The sequence below is a fragment of the Schistocerca piceifrons genome, chromosome X (assembly GCF_021461385.2).
Source record: "Schistocerca piceifrons isolate TAMUIC-IGC-003096 chromosome X, iqSchPice1.1, whole genome shotgun sequence".
In the NCBI taxonomy this organism is placed as follows: Eukaryota; Metazoa; Arthropoda; class Insecta; order Orthoptera; family Acrididae; genus Schistocerca; species Schistocerca piceifrons.
In genome coordinates, this window is record NC_060149.1 from 116,252,494 (window position 1) to 116,271,463 (window position 18,970).

At 44.8% G+C, this 18,970-nt stretch overlaps 1 protein-coding gene across 2 annotated transcripts in view; it reads right to left on the reverse strand.

The window, feature by feature from the left end:
• The window catches only part of LOC124722858 (UNC93-like protein), a 409,177-nt gene that overhangs the window by 335,718 nt on the left and 54,489 nt on the right, over nt 1-18,970 (reverse strand). The window lies entirely within an intron of this gene.

An 18,970-nucleotide genomic window follows, 5' to 3' on the forward strand; every position in this document is an offset into this window, starting at 1 on the left:
TTTCCGACTTTGATAAAGGTCGGACTGTAGCCTATCGAGATTTCGGTTTATCATATCGCGACATTTCTGCTCGCGTTGGTCGAGATCCAATGACTGTTAGCAGAATATGGAATCGGTGGGTTCAGGAGGGTAATACGGAACCCCGTGCTGGATCCAAACGGCCTCTTATCACTAGGAGTCGAGATGACAGGCATCTTATCCGCATGGCTGTAACGGATCGAGCAGCCACGTCTCGATCCCTGAGTCAACAGATGGGGACGTTTGTAAGACAACAACCATCTGCACGAACAGTTCGACGACGTTTGCAGCAGCACGGACTATCAGCTCGGAGACCATAGCTGCGGTTACCCTTGACAATGCACCACAGACAGGAGCGCCTGCGATGGTGTACTCAACGACGAACCTGGGTGCACGAATGGCATAACTTAATTTTTTCGGATGAATCCACGTTCCGTTTACAGCATCATGATGGTCGTATCCGTGTTTGGTGACATCGCGGTGAACGCACATTGTAAGCGTGTATTCGTCATCGCCATACCGGCGTATCACCCTGCGTGATGGTATGGAGTGCCATTCGTTACACGCCTCGGTCACCTCTTGTTCGCATTGACGGCACTTTGAACAGTAGACGTTACATTTCAGATGTGTTACGACCCGTGGCTCTGCCCTTGGTGCAAATGGTTCTGAACACTATGCGACTTAACTTCTGAGGTCATCAATCGCCTACAACTTAGAACTAATTAAACCTAACTAACCTAAGGACATCACACACATCCATGCCCGAGGTGGGATTCGGACCTGCGACCGTAGCGGTCGCTCGGCTACAGACTGTAGCGCCTAGAACCGCACGGCCACTCCGGCCGGCGCTCTACCCTTGATTCGATCCCTGCGAAACCCTACATTTCAGCAGGATAATGCACGACCGCATGTTGCAGGTCCTGTACGAGCCTTTCTGGATACAGAAAATGTTCAACTGCTGCCCTGGCCAGCACATTCTCCACATCTCTCACCAATTGAAAAAAAGTCTGGTCAATGGTGGCCGAGCATCTGGCTCGTCACAATACGCCAGTCACTACTCTTGATGAACTGTGGTATCGTGTTGAAGCTGCATGGGCAGCTGTACCTGTACACGCCATCAAAGCGCTGTTTGAGTCAATGCCCGGGCGTATCAAGGCCGTTATTACTGCCAGAGGTGGTTGTTCTGGGTACTGATTTCTCAGGATCTGTGCACCCAAACTGCGTCAAAATGTAATCACATTTCAGTTCTTGTATAATATATTTATCCAAAGAGTACCCGTTTTTAATCTGCATTTCTTCTTGGTGGAGCAAGTCCAGTAGTGTAGATTTGGTGGGAAGCGGCCCGAATCGGTTAGGAGCGGCGTCAATGTTCACGGACGGCCGGGGACGGTGAGGGAGCAGTGGCATTAGCGCGGGGATAGAGAGCACTCCCCTTCTCTCACCGGCGTTTGTTTAAATAAACACGCAAGTGGACAGATCCAAACTTAGATTTAGGAGCAGTGACATACACCATACACCTCTGAGAAAATATTAACTTGGAGGGAAAACCACGTCAGGTAGGTCAGCACACAAATCTAGACCTACACAAATATTCTTTGTCTCTGACGTCGTAGAGCCGGTTCCAGTATTCCAAGTCAGCCAGTATGACGATGCGCTATCCTGCCTTTCCCGATAACTCATACATAGCAAAACAGTCCTATTTCTACAGGCAACACACTAGCGCAATTCAGCATTTTTTAATTTCCCACCGGAAAGTAAATTTCCCGCAAAAATTTGAATTTTACGACACTTTTTCCATACGACAATTGCCCTTTGTCAGATAGGGGGAGGAGCGAGGGTTGGAAAAATCTTCAAACTAATCTATGACGTTATCTCCACGCCAGAAAATCATGGCCGACTTCCCATTGAATATCTACTTACCGGATGACAGAGACGTGGCTCAGTGGTTAGCACACTGGACTCGCAGTCGGGAGGGCGATTTAGGTTTTCCGTGATTTCCCTAAATCGCTTCAGGCAAATACGGGGTGGTTCCTATGAAAGAAAACAGCCGAATTCCCAATCCTTCCCTAATCTGATGGGACCGATGACCTCACTGTTTGGTCCCATCCACCAAACCAACCAACCAACCAACCAACCAGCCTTACGGGATAATTTGAATAGAGTTTCTGCTTGGTATTCGGAGCTGTGAACGGCAGTGATATGAAATGGAACGAGCACGTAAGGTCTATAGTATAGAATGCGAATGGTAGACTTCGATTTGTTTGGAGAATTCAAGGAAAGTGTAGCTCATCCACAAAGGAGACCGCGTATACACTGATATAGGCACGCGTATTCAAACACAGAGATATGTAAACAGGCAGAATACGGCGCTGCGGTCGGCAACGCCTATACAGGGTGTTAGAAAAAGGTACGGCCAAACTTTCAGGAAACATCCCTCACACACAAAGAAAGAAAATATGTTATGTGGACATGTGTCCGGAAACGCTTACTTTCCATGTTAGAGCTCATTTTATTACTTCTCTTCAAATCACATTAATCATGGAATGGAAACACACAGCAACAGAACGTACCAGCGTGACTTCAAACACTTTCTTACAGGAAATGTTCAAAATGTCCTCCGTTAGCGAGGATGCATGCATCCACCCTCCGTCGCATGGAATCCCTGATGCGCTGATGCAGCCCTGGAAATTGGGGTATTGTACTCGTATCACAGCCGTTCACAATACGAGCACGAAGAGTCTCTAGATTTGGTACCGGGGTTGCGTAGACAAGAGCTTTCAAATGCCCCCATAAATGAAAGTCAAGAGGGTTGATGTCAGGAGAGCGTGGAGGCCACGGAATTGGTCCGCCTCTACCAATCCATCGGTCACCGAATCCGTTGTTGAGAAGCGTACAAACACTTCGACTGAAATGTGCAGGAGCTCCATCGTGCATGAACCACATGTTGTGTCGTACTTGTAAAGGCACATGTTCTAGCAGAACAGGTAGAGTATCCCGTATGAATACATGATAACGTGCTCCATTGAGCGTAGGTGGAAGAAACTAAAATGAGCTCTAACATGCAAATTAAGCGTTTCCGGACACATGTCCATATAACATCTTTTCTTTACTTGTGTGTGAGGAATGTTTCCTGAAAGTTTGGCCGTACCTTTTTGTAACACCCTGTGTAAGGCAACAAGTGTCTGGCGCAGTTGTTGGACCGGTTACTGCTGCTACAATGGCAAGTCTCAAGATTTAAGTGACTGTCAGCGTAGTGTTATAGTCAGCGCAAAAGCGATGGGACACATCATCTTCGAGGTAGCGATGAAGTGGGGATTTTCCAGTACGACCATTTCACGTTTGTTCCGCGAACATCAGGATCCTGTAAAACATCAAATCTACATCGCTGCGGGCGGAAAAATATCCTGCAAGAACAGGACCAACGACGACTGAAGAGAATCGTTCAACGCGACAGAAGTGCAACCATTCCACAAACTGCTGCAGATTCCAGTGCTGGGCCATCAAAAAGTGTCAGCGTGCGAACCATTCAACGAAACATCATCGATATGGGCTTTCGGAGCCGAAGGTCCACTCGTGTACCCTTGATTGCACGAAACGAAGCTTTACGCCTCGCGTGGGCCCGTCAATACCGACATTGGACTGTTGATGACTGGAAACATGTTGCCTGGTTGGACGACTCTTTTTTTAAAATTGTATCGAGCTGATTGACGTGTACGGGTATGGAGACAACCACATGAATCCATGGACACTGCACGTCATTCAAACTGGTGGAGATTCTGTAATGATGTGGAGCGTGTGCAGTTGGAGTGATATGGGACCCCTGATATGTCTAGATACGACTCTTACAGGTGACATGTACGTAAACAACCTGTCTGATCGCCTGCATCCATTCATGTCCATTGTGCATTCCGACGGACTTGGGTGATTCCAGGAGCAAAATGCGACACCCCTCACGTCCAGATTTGCTACAGAGGGGCTCCGGGCACATTTTTCTGAGTTTAAGCACTTCGCTGTCCACCAGAATCCCCAGAAATGAAGATTATTGAGCATATGTTTGATGCCTTGCAACGTGCTGTTCAGAAGAGATCTCCACCCCCTCATACTCTTGCGGATTTATGGACAGCCCTGTAGGATTCATGGTGTCGATTCCCTCTAGCACTACTTCAGACATCAGTCGAGTCCACGTCACGTGGTGTTGCAGCACTTCTGGATGCTCCCGGGGGCCCTAAACGATATTAGGCAGCTGTACCAGTTTCTTTGGCTCTTCAGTGTATATCTCATTTGTGCGACCCATTCTTGAGTACTGATCCCGAGTTTGGGATGCTCATCAGGTAGTGTTAAAGAAAGTCATGGAAGCAATTCATAGGTGGACTGCTGTATTTACCGGTAAGTTGGATTAACACTCGACTATTACGGAAATGCTCCGTGAACTCAAATGGGAATCCATGGAACGAAGACGACGTTCTTTTTTGCGAACCACTTTTGAGAAAGTTTAGAGAACCAGCATTTCCTGGTGAATACAGAACGATTCCACTGCCACCAACGTACATCTCGCGTAAAGGACGCGAAGATAAGATAGTGAAATTATGGTTCATATGGAAGCACATAGGCAGTCGTTTCTAACCTCGCTTCATTTGTGAGTGGAATAGGAATGTGAATGACTAGTGGTTGTATAATGTGCTCTCTGCCATGCACCGTAGAGTAGCTTTCAGGGTATATATGTATATGAAGATTTGTATTTTAATTATACTCCTCTGAATGCGAGTCCAAATAGTAGCTTCATCACTCCACCACCCTCGTTCAATTCTGCACGAAAAACGCAAGCTTCGTTGCGCACTGACGACACGTTCATTACCTGTTTTGATATTTGGAGAGATGTTGTCCTCACCGTACAGGTGCTGGGCAAAAATAAGGAAACATCGCGCTGAATGCATGTTTGAACATAAATGAGGACGCTAGCCAAGTTTGCAGTTTGTGCTGTTTTACTTAACAACGAACAGCATCTGTGCAATGTCCTCAAAGCGTTGCAACTGTCAGTGGTGACCAGAATAGTGTTCTTTGTAGTTACGACTGTATTATATCGGATATCAATGAATTCTAAGGCGGGCAAGTTGTTGGTGCTCGCATGGTGTATGCTCCGTAACTAGAGGAGCCGAAGTGATTCGTGGTTTCAGAAACAGTGTACCGAAGATCTATGCTGCATACAGAGAAATAGGAAAAACATATCCGCTAATGATAACGCGGACAAAAGTGTATGTTGAGTGATCTTAGCAGGTAGTCATTGAAGAAGATAGTGACGAAAAATAAAAGCACAGTAGCTGCAGAAGACACTGCAGAGCTCAAGGTTGCATTCGCGAACCCCGTCAGCAGAAAAAAAAAACACGATACGAGCTCCGAACGAAGGAATTGCAGGGCGGGCTGAAATTCTGAAATCACTCTTCAGTGATGCAAATTCCAGTAACAGGGAAATGTTGTGCGGAAGCCAAAAACCTCGACTATGGATCAATAGAAGGAAATCGTTTGGTCGGATGAGTCTTGTTACACAGTTCCCTACTTCTGGACGATTTTAAGTCCCGAGAGTGAAATATGGTGGGGGCTTGGGCAGCCATATTGTAGTATTTCATTGGTAGCATTGTTCAAGGTCACATTACTGCCATGGATTATGCGACCATTTTAGCTGATCAGATCCGTCCTATGAACAATGTTTGTTCCTTAATGGTGACGCTTCGCTCCGAACGATAGGGAACACGTTCACACAGTTCGCATCGACCAGGACTGTTTTTGTGAAGACGAGAATGAATTATCGCATCTCCCCTGAAACGAAATGATAGTACGGCATTGTTGGCCGGGAGACCTCATGCGAGGTATTCGGCCGCCGAAATTGCAAGTCCTTATTAGCTGACGCCACTTTGGCGACTTGCGAGTCAATGATGATGAAATGATGATGAAAGACACACAATATACAGTCACCCCGAGGCAGAGAAAATCCCTGACCCCGCCGGGAATCGAACCCGGAACTCCGTGCGCGGGAAGCGAGAACGCTACCACAAGACCACGAGCTGCGGACGCATCTCCCCTGACCACCACAGTCACCAGATCTCAATATTATGGTTGTGTGATCGTTATCCACCTCTATCATCATTACATGGACATGCAGCTATTTTGCAGGAACAATTATATAAGATTCCCTTGAAAACCATGCAAGTCCTATATTTATTCATTCAGAGACGACTGGAAGCTGTTCTGAATGCCTTGATAGGCGTTTATGGTGATTCCATATTTTTGTCCAACCTCTGTACATAGCAGACTGTGTTTTAGTATGCTGAAACAGATAGAAAGTAATGTCACTGATCTATAGCACTGCCCATTTGTTGTGCTGCCCTTCTTATACATTATGGATTAATTGTTTTTGTGATTGCGGAAAACAAATTTAAAACGGAACCTAGAGTTGCACGAGCATCCACAAGTCAGATATACAGCGGAGGGAGGAGTGGCTTGCAAGCACGAAATAAAAATGGAAGTTGCATCAGACAGTTACTCCTTATATAAGCAGAGCTATAAAACACTCGTCGCCAGTTCGTATGTCTCTCAGGAATGTCCGTTGATACTGCTCTGTGCCAAAGGACAAAATACTGTTCACTTTTTCTTCTTCTCAGCTGTTATCTCAATGAGTACTTGAAAAACAGAAATAGGCGCACTTATTCAGTCGATAGAAAGATAGTTACAGGATGACTGAAGGCAAAATGTTCAAGTTGTCACAGATGGGATAGTCAGCCCAGAAATTAAGAATATGAAGTATGTGTTAGAGTTCTTTTTGGGTTGCCTCATCTCAGTAAGATAGTCTTTAGACCAAATGATGCACGAACTTTATTATTTGAAATGGATAGGCAGTCGCGTTATAAAGCCTTACTCTGACAACGGATGCGATGAAGTACGATATTTTATCCAGATAACGGAAATGAAACTTCCTGGCAGATTAAAACTGTGTGACGGAACGAGACTAACTTGGAACCTTTGCCTCTTGCGGGCAAGTCCCGAGTTCGAGTCTCGGTCCGGCACACCGTTATAATTTGCCAGGAAGTTTCATATCAGGGTACACTCCGCTGCGGAGTGAAAAACTCATTGTAGGTAACTTAAACATTGCAAAATCAGTTAAACCTCAGCATAATGTTTATCTCTTGTTGACAAAGTAGCCAGAAAACATTTAAAAATGGTACAAACGGCTCTAAGAACTATAGGTCTTAACATGTGAGGCCATCAGTCCCCTAGACTTAGAACTACTTAAACCTAACTAACCCAAGGACATCACACACATCCATGCCTGAGGTAAGATTCGAACCTGCGACCGTAGCAGCAACGCGGTTCCGGACTGAAGCGCCTAGAACCGAATACATTTACAAGTTCTTAATTGAAACAACGATTTCTTTAAATCTTCACATAGATTTCTGGACAACATATTTTGTAAGGCTTACTGGAATTATCGGGCACTACAAAGAATGTAGTACCAATTCAGTGATGTTCCGCTTTTAAAATTCTGTGTGTAAACTTCCCATACGATTTAAATGCTTGACAGAGCGATAATTAAAGCATCACTTAAGGACTGCTGGAGATATCTGTCGCTTTACGTCTAATTAAATTCTCTGTAAGGATTAGACCACGAGTTAGATATTACACCTCTAGACCAACCGATAATCTCTGTAACGATATAGCCTGACGCAACTGTAGCTGCTAGGGTGCCTTCCGTTTTTATTCGGCATTCACAGTATGAAATCAACATTGTTGACCCTATCTATATGATGTGGCGTGATCCTTTCAACTCACTTCGCTAGATTCGCTGTTAGTAGTTCGATTAACGATGTCTGCCAGGAACGACAGTGAAACGCATGGAAACTAATTCAAATGGCTCTGAGCACTATGGGACTCAACATCTTAGGTCATAAGTCCCCTAGAACTTAGAGGAGGAGGAGGAGGAGATTAGTGTTTAACGTCCCGTCGACAACGAGGTCATTAGAGACGGAGCGCAAGCTCGGGTGAGGGAAGGATGGGGAAGGAAATCGGCCGTGCCCTTTCAAAGGAACCATCCCGGCATTTGCCTGTAGTGATTTAGGGAAATCACGGAAAACCTAAATCAAGATGGCCGGAGACGGGATTGAACCGTCGTCCTTCCGAATGCGAGTCCAGTGTGCTAACCACTGCGCCACCTCGCTCGGTAGAGAACTTAGAACTACTTAAACCTAACTAACCTCAGGACATCACACACACCCATGCCCGAGGCAGGATTCGAAACTGCGACCGTAGCAGTCCCGCGGTTCCGGACTGCAGCGCCAGAACCGCTAGACCACCGCGGCCGGCCTGGAAACTAATGGATATCCGATGTACCTAGAGGGTCTTTGTCATTTATTCTATTTTATATCTAGTCTGAAGAGGGTAATAACACGGACTGATGTAGATCATGCTAATAATTTGGTTTTTAATGTGACCTGAGTTCCAGCTGTGTAACTACAGGGGGCATTGCTCAGAAAACACCGTCTGGGAATGCCCTTCGCGATAGGCACACCGTTTTTCTGTACAGCAAGATTTTAATGACGTCGTGTAGGCTATTTAAACACAAGACAAATGCACGATACATGAACCTGATGCAGAATTCGCCGTTGGTGTAGCCCCAACTGCAGGTTAGTTTAGGTGAAAATATGGTTGCGAGTTGATGAAGACGACGAATGTGAGTACCATAAGAAGGGTGTGGTAAGAGACTGTAGCACAGCCCAAGGTCTAAGCTCATTCTGTAATTAATCCACTTTTCAATCCCTACCAAACAAAAACTAGGTAAAAGTAAAAAAAAATAGAGAAAGAGGAAAGAAGAAATAAAAGAAAACAACAGATAAAAATCCTAAGAAATATGTTGCATATTCTGCTAAATCTTGCCGCGAATAGAGATGTTTGGGCAAAAAAATCACCGATCCTAGTTTTTTCTGATTAGGTACATCGCCAACTTTGTACAGAAAAGCTAAATCCGTTGTGTCTCATCATTACAGAGCAACATGCAGAAAACAAGCATTTTGAAAATGATATCTGTCGGACTACAGACTACTCGTGCAGCGCTTGCCAGATGCCACTTACTTGGGTCAGGCACTAGCAAGTATAAAAGCTTGGGGCTAGCTCTTCGCGACCTGTGCTGCGGCAGCCGGCGTGTAGGTGGGGGAAGCCGCTGTTAAGGCGACCCAGTTGGCCGCTCTCTCTTCTCCTCTCATTCTCTCGCTTCCTGCGGCCTCGCTGCTAACACTACGGTTTTGCAACCACTGTGAGAGTAATTGAGGCAGCTAAGCGAGTACGGCGGAATACGGTCCTCTGCAACAGTCGTTTTCGAGCCTACCGAAGGAAGCAGCGAGGTGATTATGCCATTGTAGGAATGGTGTAGAAATCTCTGCCTAGGAAGCAAACTTTACCTCTCTGGAGTTTCCCCTCATTTAATTAAGGCGTTGGCCGGGAGTGTTCTTTTGAAAACGGACACGACGAAACCCCTTCCCTAATGTAATTGTTTCAGGGCTTGTGTTCCGTTTAAGACGACATTCAGGTCAATGAGAGATTACCTTTATCATCCTACTTTTCAGTTCATCTATATCTACATACACTCAAAGAAAAAATATAAATGACTAAATAAATAAATGACGCACCACGAAGGAATTATCTGAACGGGACGCAAATCATAGAATTTGCTGTATATGTACATACAAACCAATGATAGTAGTGGGGCAAAGGCAACATCACCCCACTCTTCGTTGTTGACAAATTTATTCAAGGTGGCGGATCCAAGATGGCGGCCATAGATGTCACATTGTTGCACTGACGTCATTGTGGGAAATGCAAATTTTGGGAGGTGGGGGAAATAGGTCAACTGGGCTACCTCCACTAACCTCACTCCACTCCACCCCCATCCCCACCCCCACCCCTCCCCACTCCTCCCCCTCCCCTCCAACCCCTCCTCCGCCCCACCCCAACCCATCTGGAAATTGGCAGAAAAAGGACTCAGACTGTGCAGGGCTGCCGGACAGGTTGGACGTAAGTCTTTACTTTGTATGCAGAGAGGTATGGCTTCAAAATGGTTCAAATGGCTCTGAGCACTATGCGACTGAACTTCTAAGGTCATCAGTCGCCTAGAACTTAGAACTAATTAAACCTAACTAACCTAAGGACATCACACACATCCATGCCTGAGGCAGGATTCGAACCTGCGACCGTAGCGGTCGCCCGGTACCAGACTGTAGCGCCTAGAACTGCACGGCCACTCCGGCCGGCTGCAGAGAGGTATATTGCTTATTTAAATAATCTGAGTAGCCATTGATCGAGTACTATGTAGTAGTTGCATCCAGTGTGTTCAGCCGGCTGGAGTGGCCGAGCGGTTCTAGGCACCACAGTCTGGAACCGCGCGACCGCTACGTTTGCAGGTTCGAATCCTGCCTCAGGCATGGATGTGTGTGATGTCCTTAGGTTAGTTAGGTTTACGTAATTTTAGGTTCTAGGGGACTGGTGACCTCAGATGTTAAGTCCCATAGTGCTCAGAGCCATTTGAACCATATTTTTGGAATTTTCGGTGCCCTACAACTGCTGTTCTGGAGATGCTCTCAAGTCACAATGGCGGGTAGGGGACAGCTTCCCACCTGTCCAAACCAGAAGAGAGTGATCTACCTGGACTTTTGTCTCAACGCTAGAACGAAGAAGACTGCACAAAGAATGTCTTGTGACTCTCCGATCTCATGGAACCTCTTGTGAATGGAGCATTCCGATTGGTTCTTACTGAACTTACTCACCAAATTGCTGCTGCCGGTGTGGGAGCACTGACCACCACTTTCTGCAGTTGGACAAATAACGAGACTTTCAGCAGAAAACTATTTTTTACAGATCGAAGAACGTACAGTAGTCATATTTCACTGATAGTTAAACCCTTTAAAAAAGGTCTACAGGTTATGAAATACGGAAAATACCGCGAAAACCGAGCGAGGTGACGCAGTGGCTAGCAAACTGGACTCGCATTCGGAGGACGACGGTTCAATCCCGCGTCCGGCCGTCCTGATTTAGGTTTTCCGTGATTTCCCTAAATGGCTTCAGGCAAATGCCGGTATGTTTCCTTTGAAAGGGCACGGCCGACTTCCTTCACCATCCTTCCCTAATCCGATGAGACCGATGACCTCGCTGTCTGGTCTCCTGCTCTAAACAACCCAACCCAATCTCCATAGGCACTTCCTCTGTTACACTGTTCTGCTGCTGTCTAGGATAGCTTGAGTTTTTCGGCGTGAAAGCGATCTCCAACCAGGATACATCACCACAAACGATTGTACCACCCTATCACATCGATGTATTATGCACAATCCGTATCCTGCACCATACAAAATCATCACTTCTGCATCCTGCATATAGTGATCGACCACCAGATGCTCATAAATATACCGCGAAGACAGACAGATCCCAAAAATGCACCGTATATAGCACTAGATATTTCCCATGAGGTTGTGCGGTCACCCACTGTGGCCAACGGTCACGAGTCAATTGCCCCCCCCCCCCCCTGCACATGCTGGCCTGGCGAGTGATCAGAGCGTCCTCCACAGACAGCAGCCACCCTCTGAACAGGTGTACAAGGGCTGGGCTGGTCCCCCAGCACAAAGGCGTCTGCTAATGGTACTTTTTCCGATATGGCCTGCTTGATGCCATGGTTCCTGCAACGTGTTATCATCTCCAGACACTGGGATTACAGGATCATATGTATTTTCACGTGATTTGTCAGAATATCATACCATTAACGCGACAGCTCTCCATATCAAGCACGTAGTAGTATATTTCCAAGCGCTTGCTCACTATAAATCCGAAGATAAAGAGTGGAAATTATATCTCTAGAAATCCGAAACTTTAGCAACGTCATTATATGGGATGTGCTAAAAATCGCTGAGTAACTAGAAACTTACCTCATCTGTGAAGATCCTTACATGAAAACTCGAAAATAGAGGAAACTGGTACTTCTCTTATTTTTTAATGAATACCGATGTCAATGATTTAACAGATTCCAAATCACCCTTGTACTTTACAAAGTCAACTACGGTTCTACGAGGGTAACCCCAAAAGTAAGGTTTCCTGTTTTTTTGTAAGTACATAGACCTGTTTATTTCTACAATGGTTTTCATCAGTTTACAGCTTGAACATTTAGCTATTTTTCGATATAATCACCATTTCTGTCGATGCATTTTTGGAGACGCTGTGGCAGTTTTTGTAGGCCCATGTCATACCAACTCACCTTCTCTTTCACCTCATCGTCGGAGCTGAATCACTTTCCGGCCAAATGTACTTTTAACCTAGGGAACAGATGATAGTCACTAGGCGCCAAGTCAGGACTATAGGGTGAGTGAGTGATTATGTTCTATTGAAACTGTTGCAGGAGAGCAACGGTTTGCCGAGCGATGTGTGGACGAGCATTGTCATGGAGAATGTGTACGCCCTTGCTCAACAATCCTCTTCTCCGGTTCTGAATTGCCCGTTTGAGTTTTTTCACAGTCTCACAGAACCTGTCAGCGTTAATTGTGGTCCTCAGAAATTGACGGTCTCCCGCTCCTTTATTCGTCGTGAATTTCGGCCCGACTAGCTGCAAACTCTATACACCACTTACGAAAATGTTTGACATCCATGCACGCCTCACCATACATTTCCATCTATTGGCGATGGATATGAATCGGCGCAGTGCCCCTGGCATTCAAAAACCGAATAACTGCGCGCAATTGGCACTAGGCGGTAACATCCAACGGGAGCTCCTTTCCCAACGGCTGCCAAGCCACGACTGAGCGCCTCAGCACGGCGTGTGCATGTTTACACACAGCGCGTGAAGCACTCTACGTAACAGTGTGACCAACTGCCACACAGAGTTCTGTACCTATAAAAAAAAATAGGAGACCTTACTTATGGGATTACCCTCGTAATACTTACAATCGTATGTCTCTTCCACCTATTTTTCACCATCTACATGCACACGACAAACATCACATTCCATGTTCACTCAACCAAATAGACAGGAAATGTGCAGAAGGGCAGTACAAGCAATCAACCAGTCAATTTACACGGGAGGGAAAAATTGTCCAGCTTAAACACTTGTCCATATTGAATCTTCTCAAATTTCCACAGAGGATACTCACAATCTACATCTACATCTACATCCATACTCCGCAAGCCACCTGACGGTGTGTGGCGGAGGGTACCTTGAGTACCTCTATCGGTTCTCCCTTCTATTCCAGTCTCGTATTGTTCGTGGAAAGGAGGATTGTCGGTATGCTTCTGTGTGGGCTCTAATCTCTCTGATTTTATCCTCATGGTCTCTTCGCGAGATATACGTAGGAGGGAGCAATATACTGCTTGACTCCTCCGTGAAGGTATGTTCTCGAAACTTCAACAAAAGCCCGTACCGAGCTACTGAGCGTCTCTCCTGCAGAGTCTTCCACTGGAGTTTATCATCTCCGTAACGCTTTCGCGATTACTAAATGATCCTGTAACGAAGCGCGCTGCTCTCCGTTGGATCTTCTCTATCTCTTCTATCAACCCTATCTGGTACGGATCCCACACTGCTGAGCAGTATTCAAGCAGTGGGCGAACAAGCGTACTGTTTCCTACTTCCTTTGTTTTCGGATTGCATTTCCTTAGGAGTCTTCCAATGAATCTCCGTCTGGCATCTGCTTTACCGACGATCAACTTTATATGATCATTCAATTTTTAATCATTCCTAATGCCTACTCCCAGATAATATATGGAATTAACTGCTTCCAGTTGCTGACCTGCTATATTGTAGCTAAATGATAAGGGATCTACCTTTCTATGTATTCGCAGCACATTACACTTGTCTACATTGAGATTCAATTTCCATTCCCTGCACCATGCGTCAATTCGCTGCAGATCCTCTTGCATTTCAGTACAATTTTCCAATGTTACAACCTCTTGATATACCACAGCATCATCCGCAAAAAGCCTCAGTGAAATTCCGATGTCATCCACAAGGTCAATTACGTATACTGTGAATAGCAACGGTTCTACGACACTCCCCTGCCGCACACCTGAAATCAATCTCACTTCGGAAGACTTCTCTCCACTGAGAATGACATGCTGTGTTCTGTTATCTAGGAACTCTTCAATCCAATCACACAATTGGTCTGATAGCCCATACGCTCTTACTTTGTTCATTAAACGACTGTGGGGAACTGTATCGAACGCCTTGCGGAAGTCAAGAAACACGCCATCTACCTGTGAACCCGTGTCTATGGTCCTCTGAGTCTCGTGGACGAATAGCGCGAGCCGGGTTTCACACGACCGTCTTTTTCTAAACCCGTGGTGATTCCTACAGAGTAGATTTCTAGTTTCCAGAAAAGTCATTACACTCGAACATGATACGTGTTCCAAAATTCTACAACCGATCGACGTTAGAGATATAGGTCTATAGTTCTGCACATCTGTTCGACGTCCCTTCTTGAAAACGGGGATGACCTGTGCCCTCTTCCAATCTTTTGGAACGCTACGCTCTTCTAGAGACCTACGGTACACCGCTGCAAGAAGGGGGGCACGTTCCTTCGCGTACTCTGTGTAAAATCGAACTGGTATCCCATCAGGTCCAGCGGCCTTTCCTCTTTTGAGCGATTTTAATTTTTTCTCTATCCCTCTGTCGTTTATTTCGATATCTACCATTTTGTCATCTGTGCGACAATCTAGAGAAGGAACTACAGTGCAGTCTTCCTCTGTGAAACAGCTTTGGAAAAATACATTTAGTATTTCGGCCTTTAGTCTGTCATCCTCTGTTTCAGTACCATTTTGGTCACAGAGTGTCTGGACATTTTGTTTTGATCCACCTACATAAGACCAAAATTTCTTAGGATTTTCTGCCAAGTCAGTACATAGAACTTTACTTTCCAATTCATTGAACACACAGGATGAGAAGGTGTGTCCAATAAATACTGAGTATTAGTTTGCTATTGACCCCCTAGAGGGCGACATGGTTAGGCCAGCTGCACGACGTACCCCAGCCTGCTCAGCTCAGGCGATTCAATAATAACGGCTCATAACTTACGCTGGAAACTTCAAGTCGTTCCGCCCACCTCCGCGACGTGCCTCCTATGCCAGGCAGAATCGTCCTAGGAGAGCAGCCACATATTTAACAGTGTAATTACAATTAAATATTACGATGGTAGCGCCAATATGGCGACATTCGACAATGAGCGATGTATCAGAAATACCCCCTACTGACAGTTGTGGCTCTGGAAATATAAATTTCTACACTTCCAATACATACCTTATAAGCCTGCTGATCACAGGGAGTCTATAACACATCACCTACTAAGAACAATACTTGGCCAATAACTGAATGTTGCTGACACCAAACAATACTGAGCGAGAATCAGCGATGGATGGACATGTCCCATTTGTTTTTCTTGCCAATGGTTCAAAAATGGCTCTGAGCACTATGCGACTTAACTTCTGAGGTCATCAGTCGCCTAGAACTTAGAACTAATTAAACCTAACTAACCTAAGGACATCACACACATCCATGCCCGAGGCAGGATTCGAACCTGCGACCGTAGCGGTCACGCGGTTCCAGACTGAAGCGCCTTTAACCGCACGGCCACACCGGCCGGCTTGCCAATGGTACCAGTGTGTCTTAGGAAGAGAGATGTGATCGTCTTATAAGCGACCAGTTATTGAGAACACGATCGCAACGAATATGTTACTGTCACCCTGCATAAAAAGCGCTCTTGTTTATACAGGCGCACACAAAAGTCGCTAACGATACAGATGTCAAAAACTAAACAAGCTTTATAAATCAAAATATTTGTTTCCAAATGAAGTAGTCTAAATGGTTTTGAGCACTATGGGACTTAACATCTGCGGTCATCAGTCCCCTAGAACTTAGAACTACTTAAACCTAACCAACCTAAGGACATCACACACATCCATGCCCGAGGCAGGATTCGAACCTGCGACCGTAGCGGTCGCGCGGTTCCAGACTGAAGCGCCTAGAACCGCTCGGCCACTCTGGCCGGCCTGAAGTAGTCTTCCACACAAATACCGCGGCTTTGAATATAGACAATGATCGCTGGGTTGTGTACTACCAGACAGTAAGCGCGGTTGTACGCCACTGGCGGTCAAAGCTCGTAATAAAATCGCCATTTTCATCGAATTTACGAAGTGATTCGCCTAAGGAACGTGGTACTAAGCTGATATTTGCAACTCCCTCATGCCGCCACTAGATATTTCTCACGCTAAGTAACGGTGTTTGTAACACATGCTGTCTCAGTGACATGTCAGAGGTACTGCGACATATCCACTTCGTCATAAGCTAGGGAGGATGGTAGTTGATTGAGAATGCTCACGTATCATGATGCTATGTGAGCAATCACTTAAAAATACTACGCCAAATTGAAGTCTAAAGAAATGTTCAAAATCCTGTGATCAATACACTGCCAAATCAGATTTTTTGTATTAGCATTTTGGTAGATATGTTGTCTGCTATTTGGAATCAAATCTCTCCATTCAACCATATACTTGCGTCTGATCCTATGGAGATGGCCCTTAATGATTACAATCCCTAGCGAATCATATTCGTGGCACTCATTTCTCGAAACGAGTTTCTAGTTCTCTCGTCGAGTACGAGAGGCTAAGCCCTAATCTTCCTTTTATCTTTTTGTCACGAGGCTCTGGCTGAACTTCCTGATGCACATGTTGTCAGGTGACTTATTTCTCCCCTTCCCCTTTCCTTCTCAATTCGATGCCATTATGCAGGATGTTAAAAGAATGTATTAGATATTCTGAGAGATGGTAGTACTGACCACAACAAGGAAAAATGTCCAGTAAAAATTAGCTGTCAGATGCATACCGTAAGAGTTGCGATCAACCAAAGCTACGGTTTGGTAGTTTTGGTGCACTACATAAATGACCTAGCAAATGGTAGGATTACCGGTAGTATTGGTACAGAAAGAAATATAACAGACTGTGTACGAGACAAACTAGCAGCCGACAACTTCTCTTTTGTTTCTTCTTCTTCTTCTTCTTCTTCTTCTTCTTTGATTGTTCGTTTTGCACATAATTAGAGCCGCAGATCATTCAGCGTTAGTCTATTACGTATTTACTATCGTTACAGAATATAAATTGCGTTTAACAAGTAAGAAAAATTAGCTGATCTCTTAACTTCTGCGCTTTTATGTAACCAAAGCAATTACTCTTGATGCAAGCACAGTTTCCATGCACAATCATAAAAAATATATATAATTACTGGTGTCATTTTGTAGTCTGGAGAACGTTCTTCATCATGATTGAAGGTAAGAGTTTCCGATCATTATTGATAAATCGAAAATTGATTGTGAATAACAGAAACATGTTTTATATAAGTTCAATGAAGTATCGAAGCGATGTTTGACATTTTTGTTTTACTTATTTTTTATTTCACCTTTTTGTTGAGGAAATTACGTTTTCTAGTGCTATATGATGGATTCGTATTTTTTTTATTTTTACTACGTCCCTCTGTTTCCCATCACAAAACAACATGTGCATGAAACCTAAATTAAACATAGACAATTTCATTTCTGCTACAAATACTGTTTATTATTAAGTAACAGACAGGAGGATATCTATGTAGACCAAAAACGTTCCATAGGTTCAAGATGGTCTATCGCTTCCGGTTTTTAGGGAAGCTAGTAAGACACTCATCGCATAAATAAAGAAAGCGATCGTTATGAGGTACCGAGCGAGATGGCGCAGTGGTTAGCACACTGGGCTCGCATTCTGGAGGACGACGGTTCAAACCTGCGTCCGGCCATTCTGATTTAGGTTTTCCGTGATTTCCTTAAATCGCTTCTGGCAAACTCCGAGATAGTTTCCTTGAAAGGCCATGGCCAATTTCCTCCCCGTCCTTTCCTAATTCGAGATTGCGCTCGGTCTCTAATGACCTCGTTGTCGATGGAACGTTAAAAACTAATCTCCTTCTCGTTATGAGGTAACGCTCGATAGATATGCAACACACCCAACGTACAGGAAACGCCGATACGAACTTAACTGACCAAAGCTACTTTTAGCTATGAGCAATTGTTCATCTTCGCTACTGTGAAACATCTAAATATCTTAAGATTCCTTTAATTTACGTCTATGGTCACAAACTTCTTGTTAACAGATTACCGGTTTAGATCTATAATGACCATCACATCTGTTTATAAAAACAAAGTCCTAATGTGCTGCAGCCACAGTGGCTGCATTTGACGATGCCACTGTGGCTGCAGTACATTAGTACTTTGTTTTTATAAACAGATGTGATGGTCATTATAGACCGAAACCGGTAATCTGTTAACAAATAGTTAGTGACCATAGATGTAAATTAAAGGAAACTTATTGTACATACGGGTCACTGTTTTATACGCGACAATGTCGCAGCTTGTGAATCTAAATATCTCTTCTACTGCAAGCTCTTTGCAATCACTAACGACCAACAGAATGCTGTAACCACATTCTATTACCGTGAAACAAGAGCTAATGTAATCTGCTTGCTATCACATACTATCTGCACTTTTGAGGCATCGCTAAATTCATTCACTGTATGGTATGTTTCCGTACAGTTCCTTGGGGAATGACACATTCTCTGAAAAACTTCAGGTTGGTCACGGATACGCTGGAAAACATTGATGACGCGTTTACTGTAGTGTTTGTACGTGATTAATTGGGACTGCATATACCAAGATTTTAAGTGTACCCACAACCAAAAATCTAAGGAATTAAAATCGGAGAAACGAGCTGTTCAACGTACGAGTTGTACAACGTACGTCCGTCCAATCCATTGGCCATTAAACGAATGTCTGAGGAGTTCTAGGACATTCCTCAGAAAATCTACATCTACATCTACATCTACGTTGATACTCCGCAAGCCACCCAACGGTGTGTGGCGGAGGGCACTTTA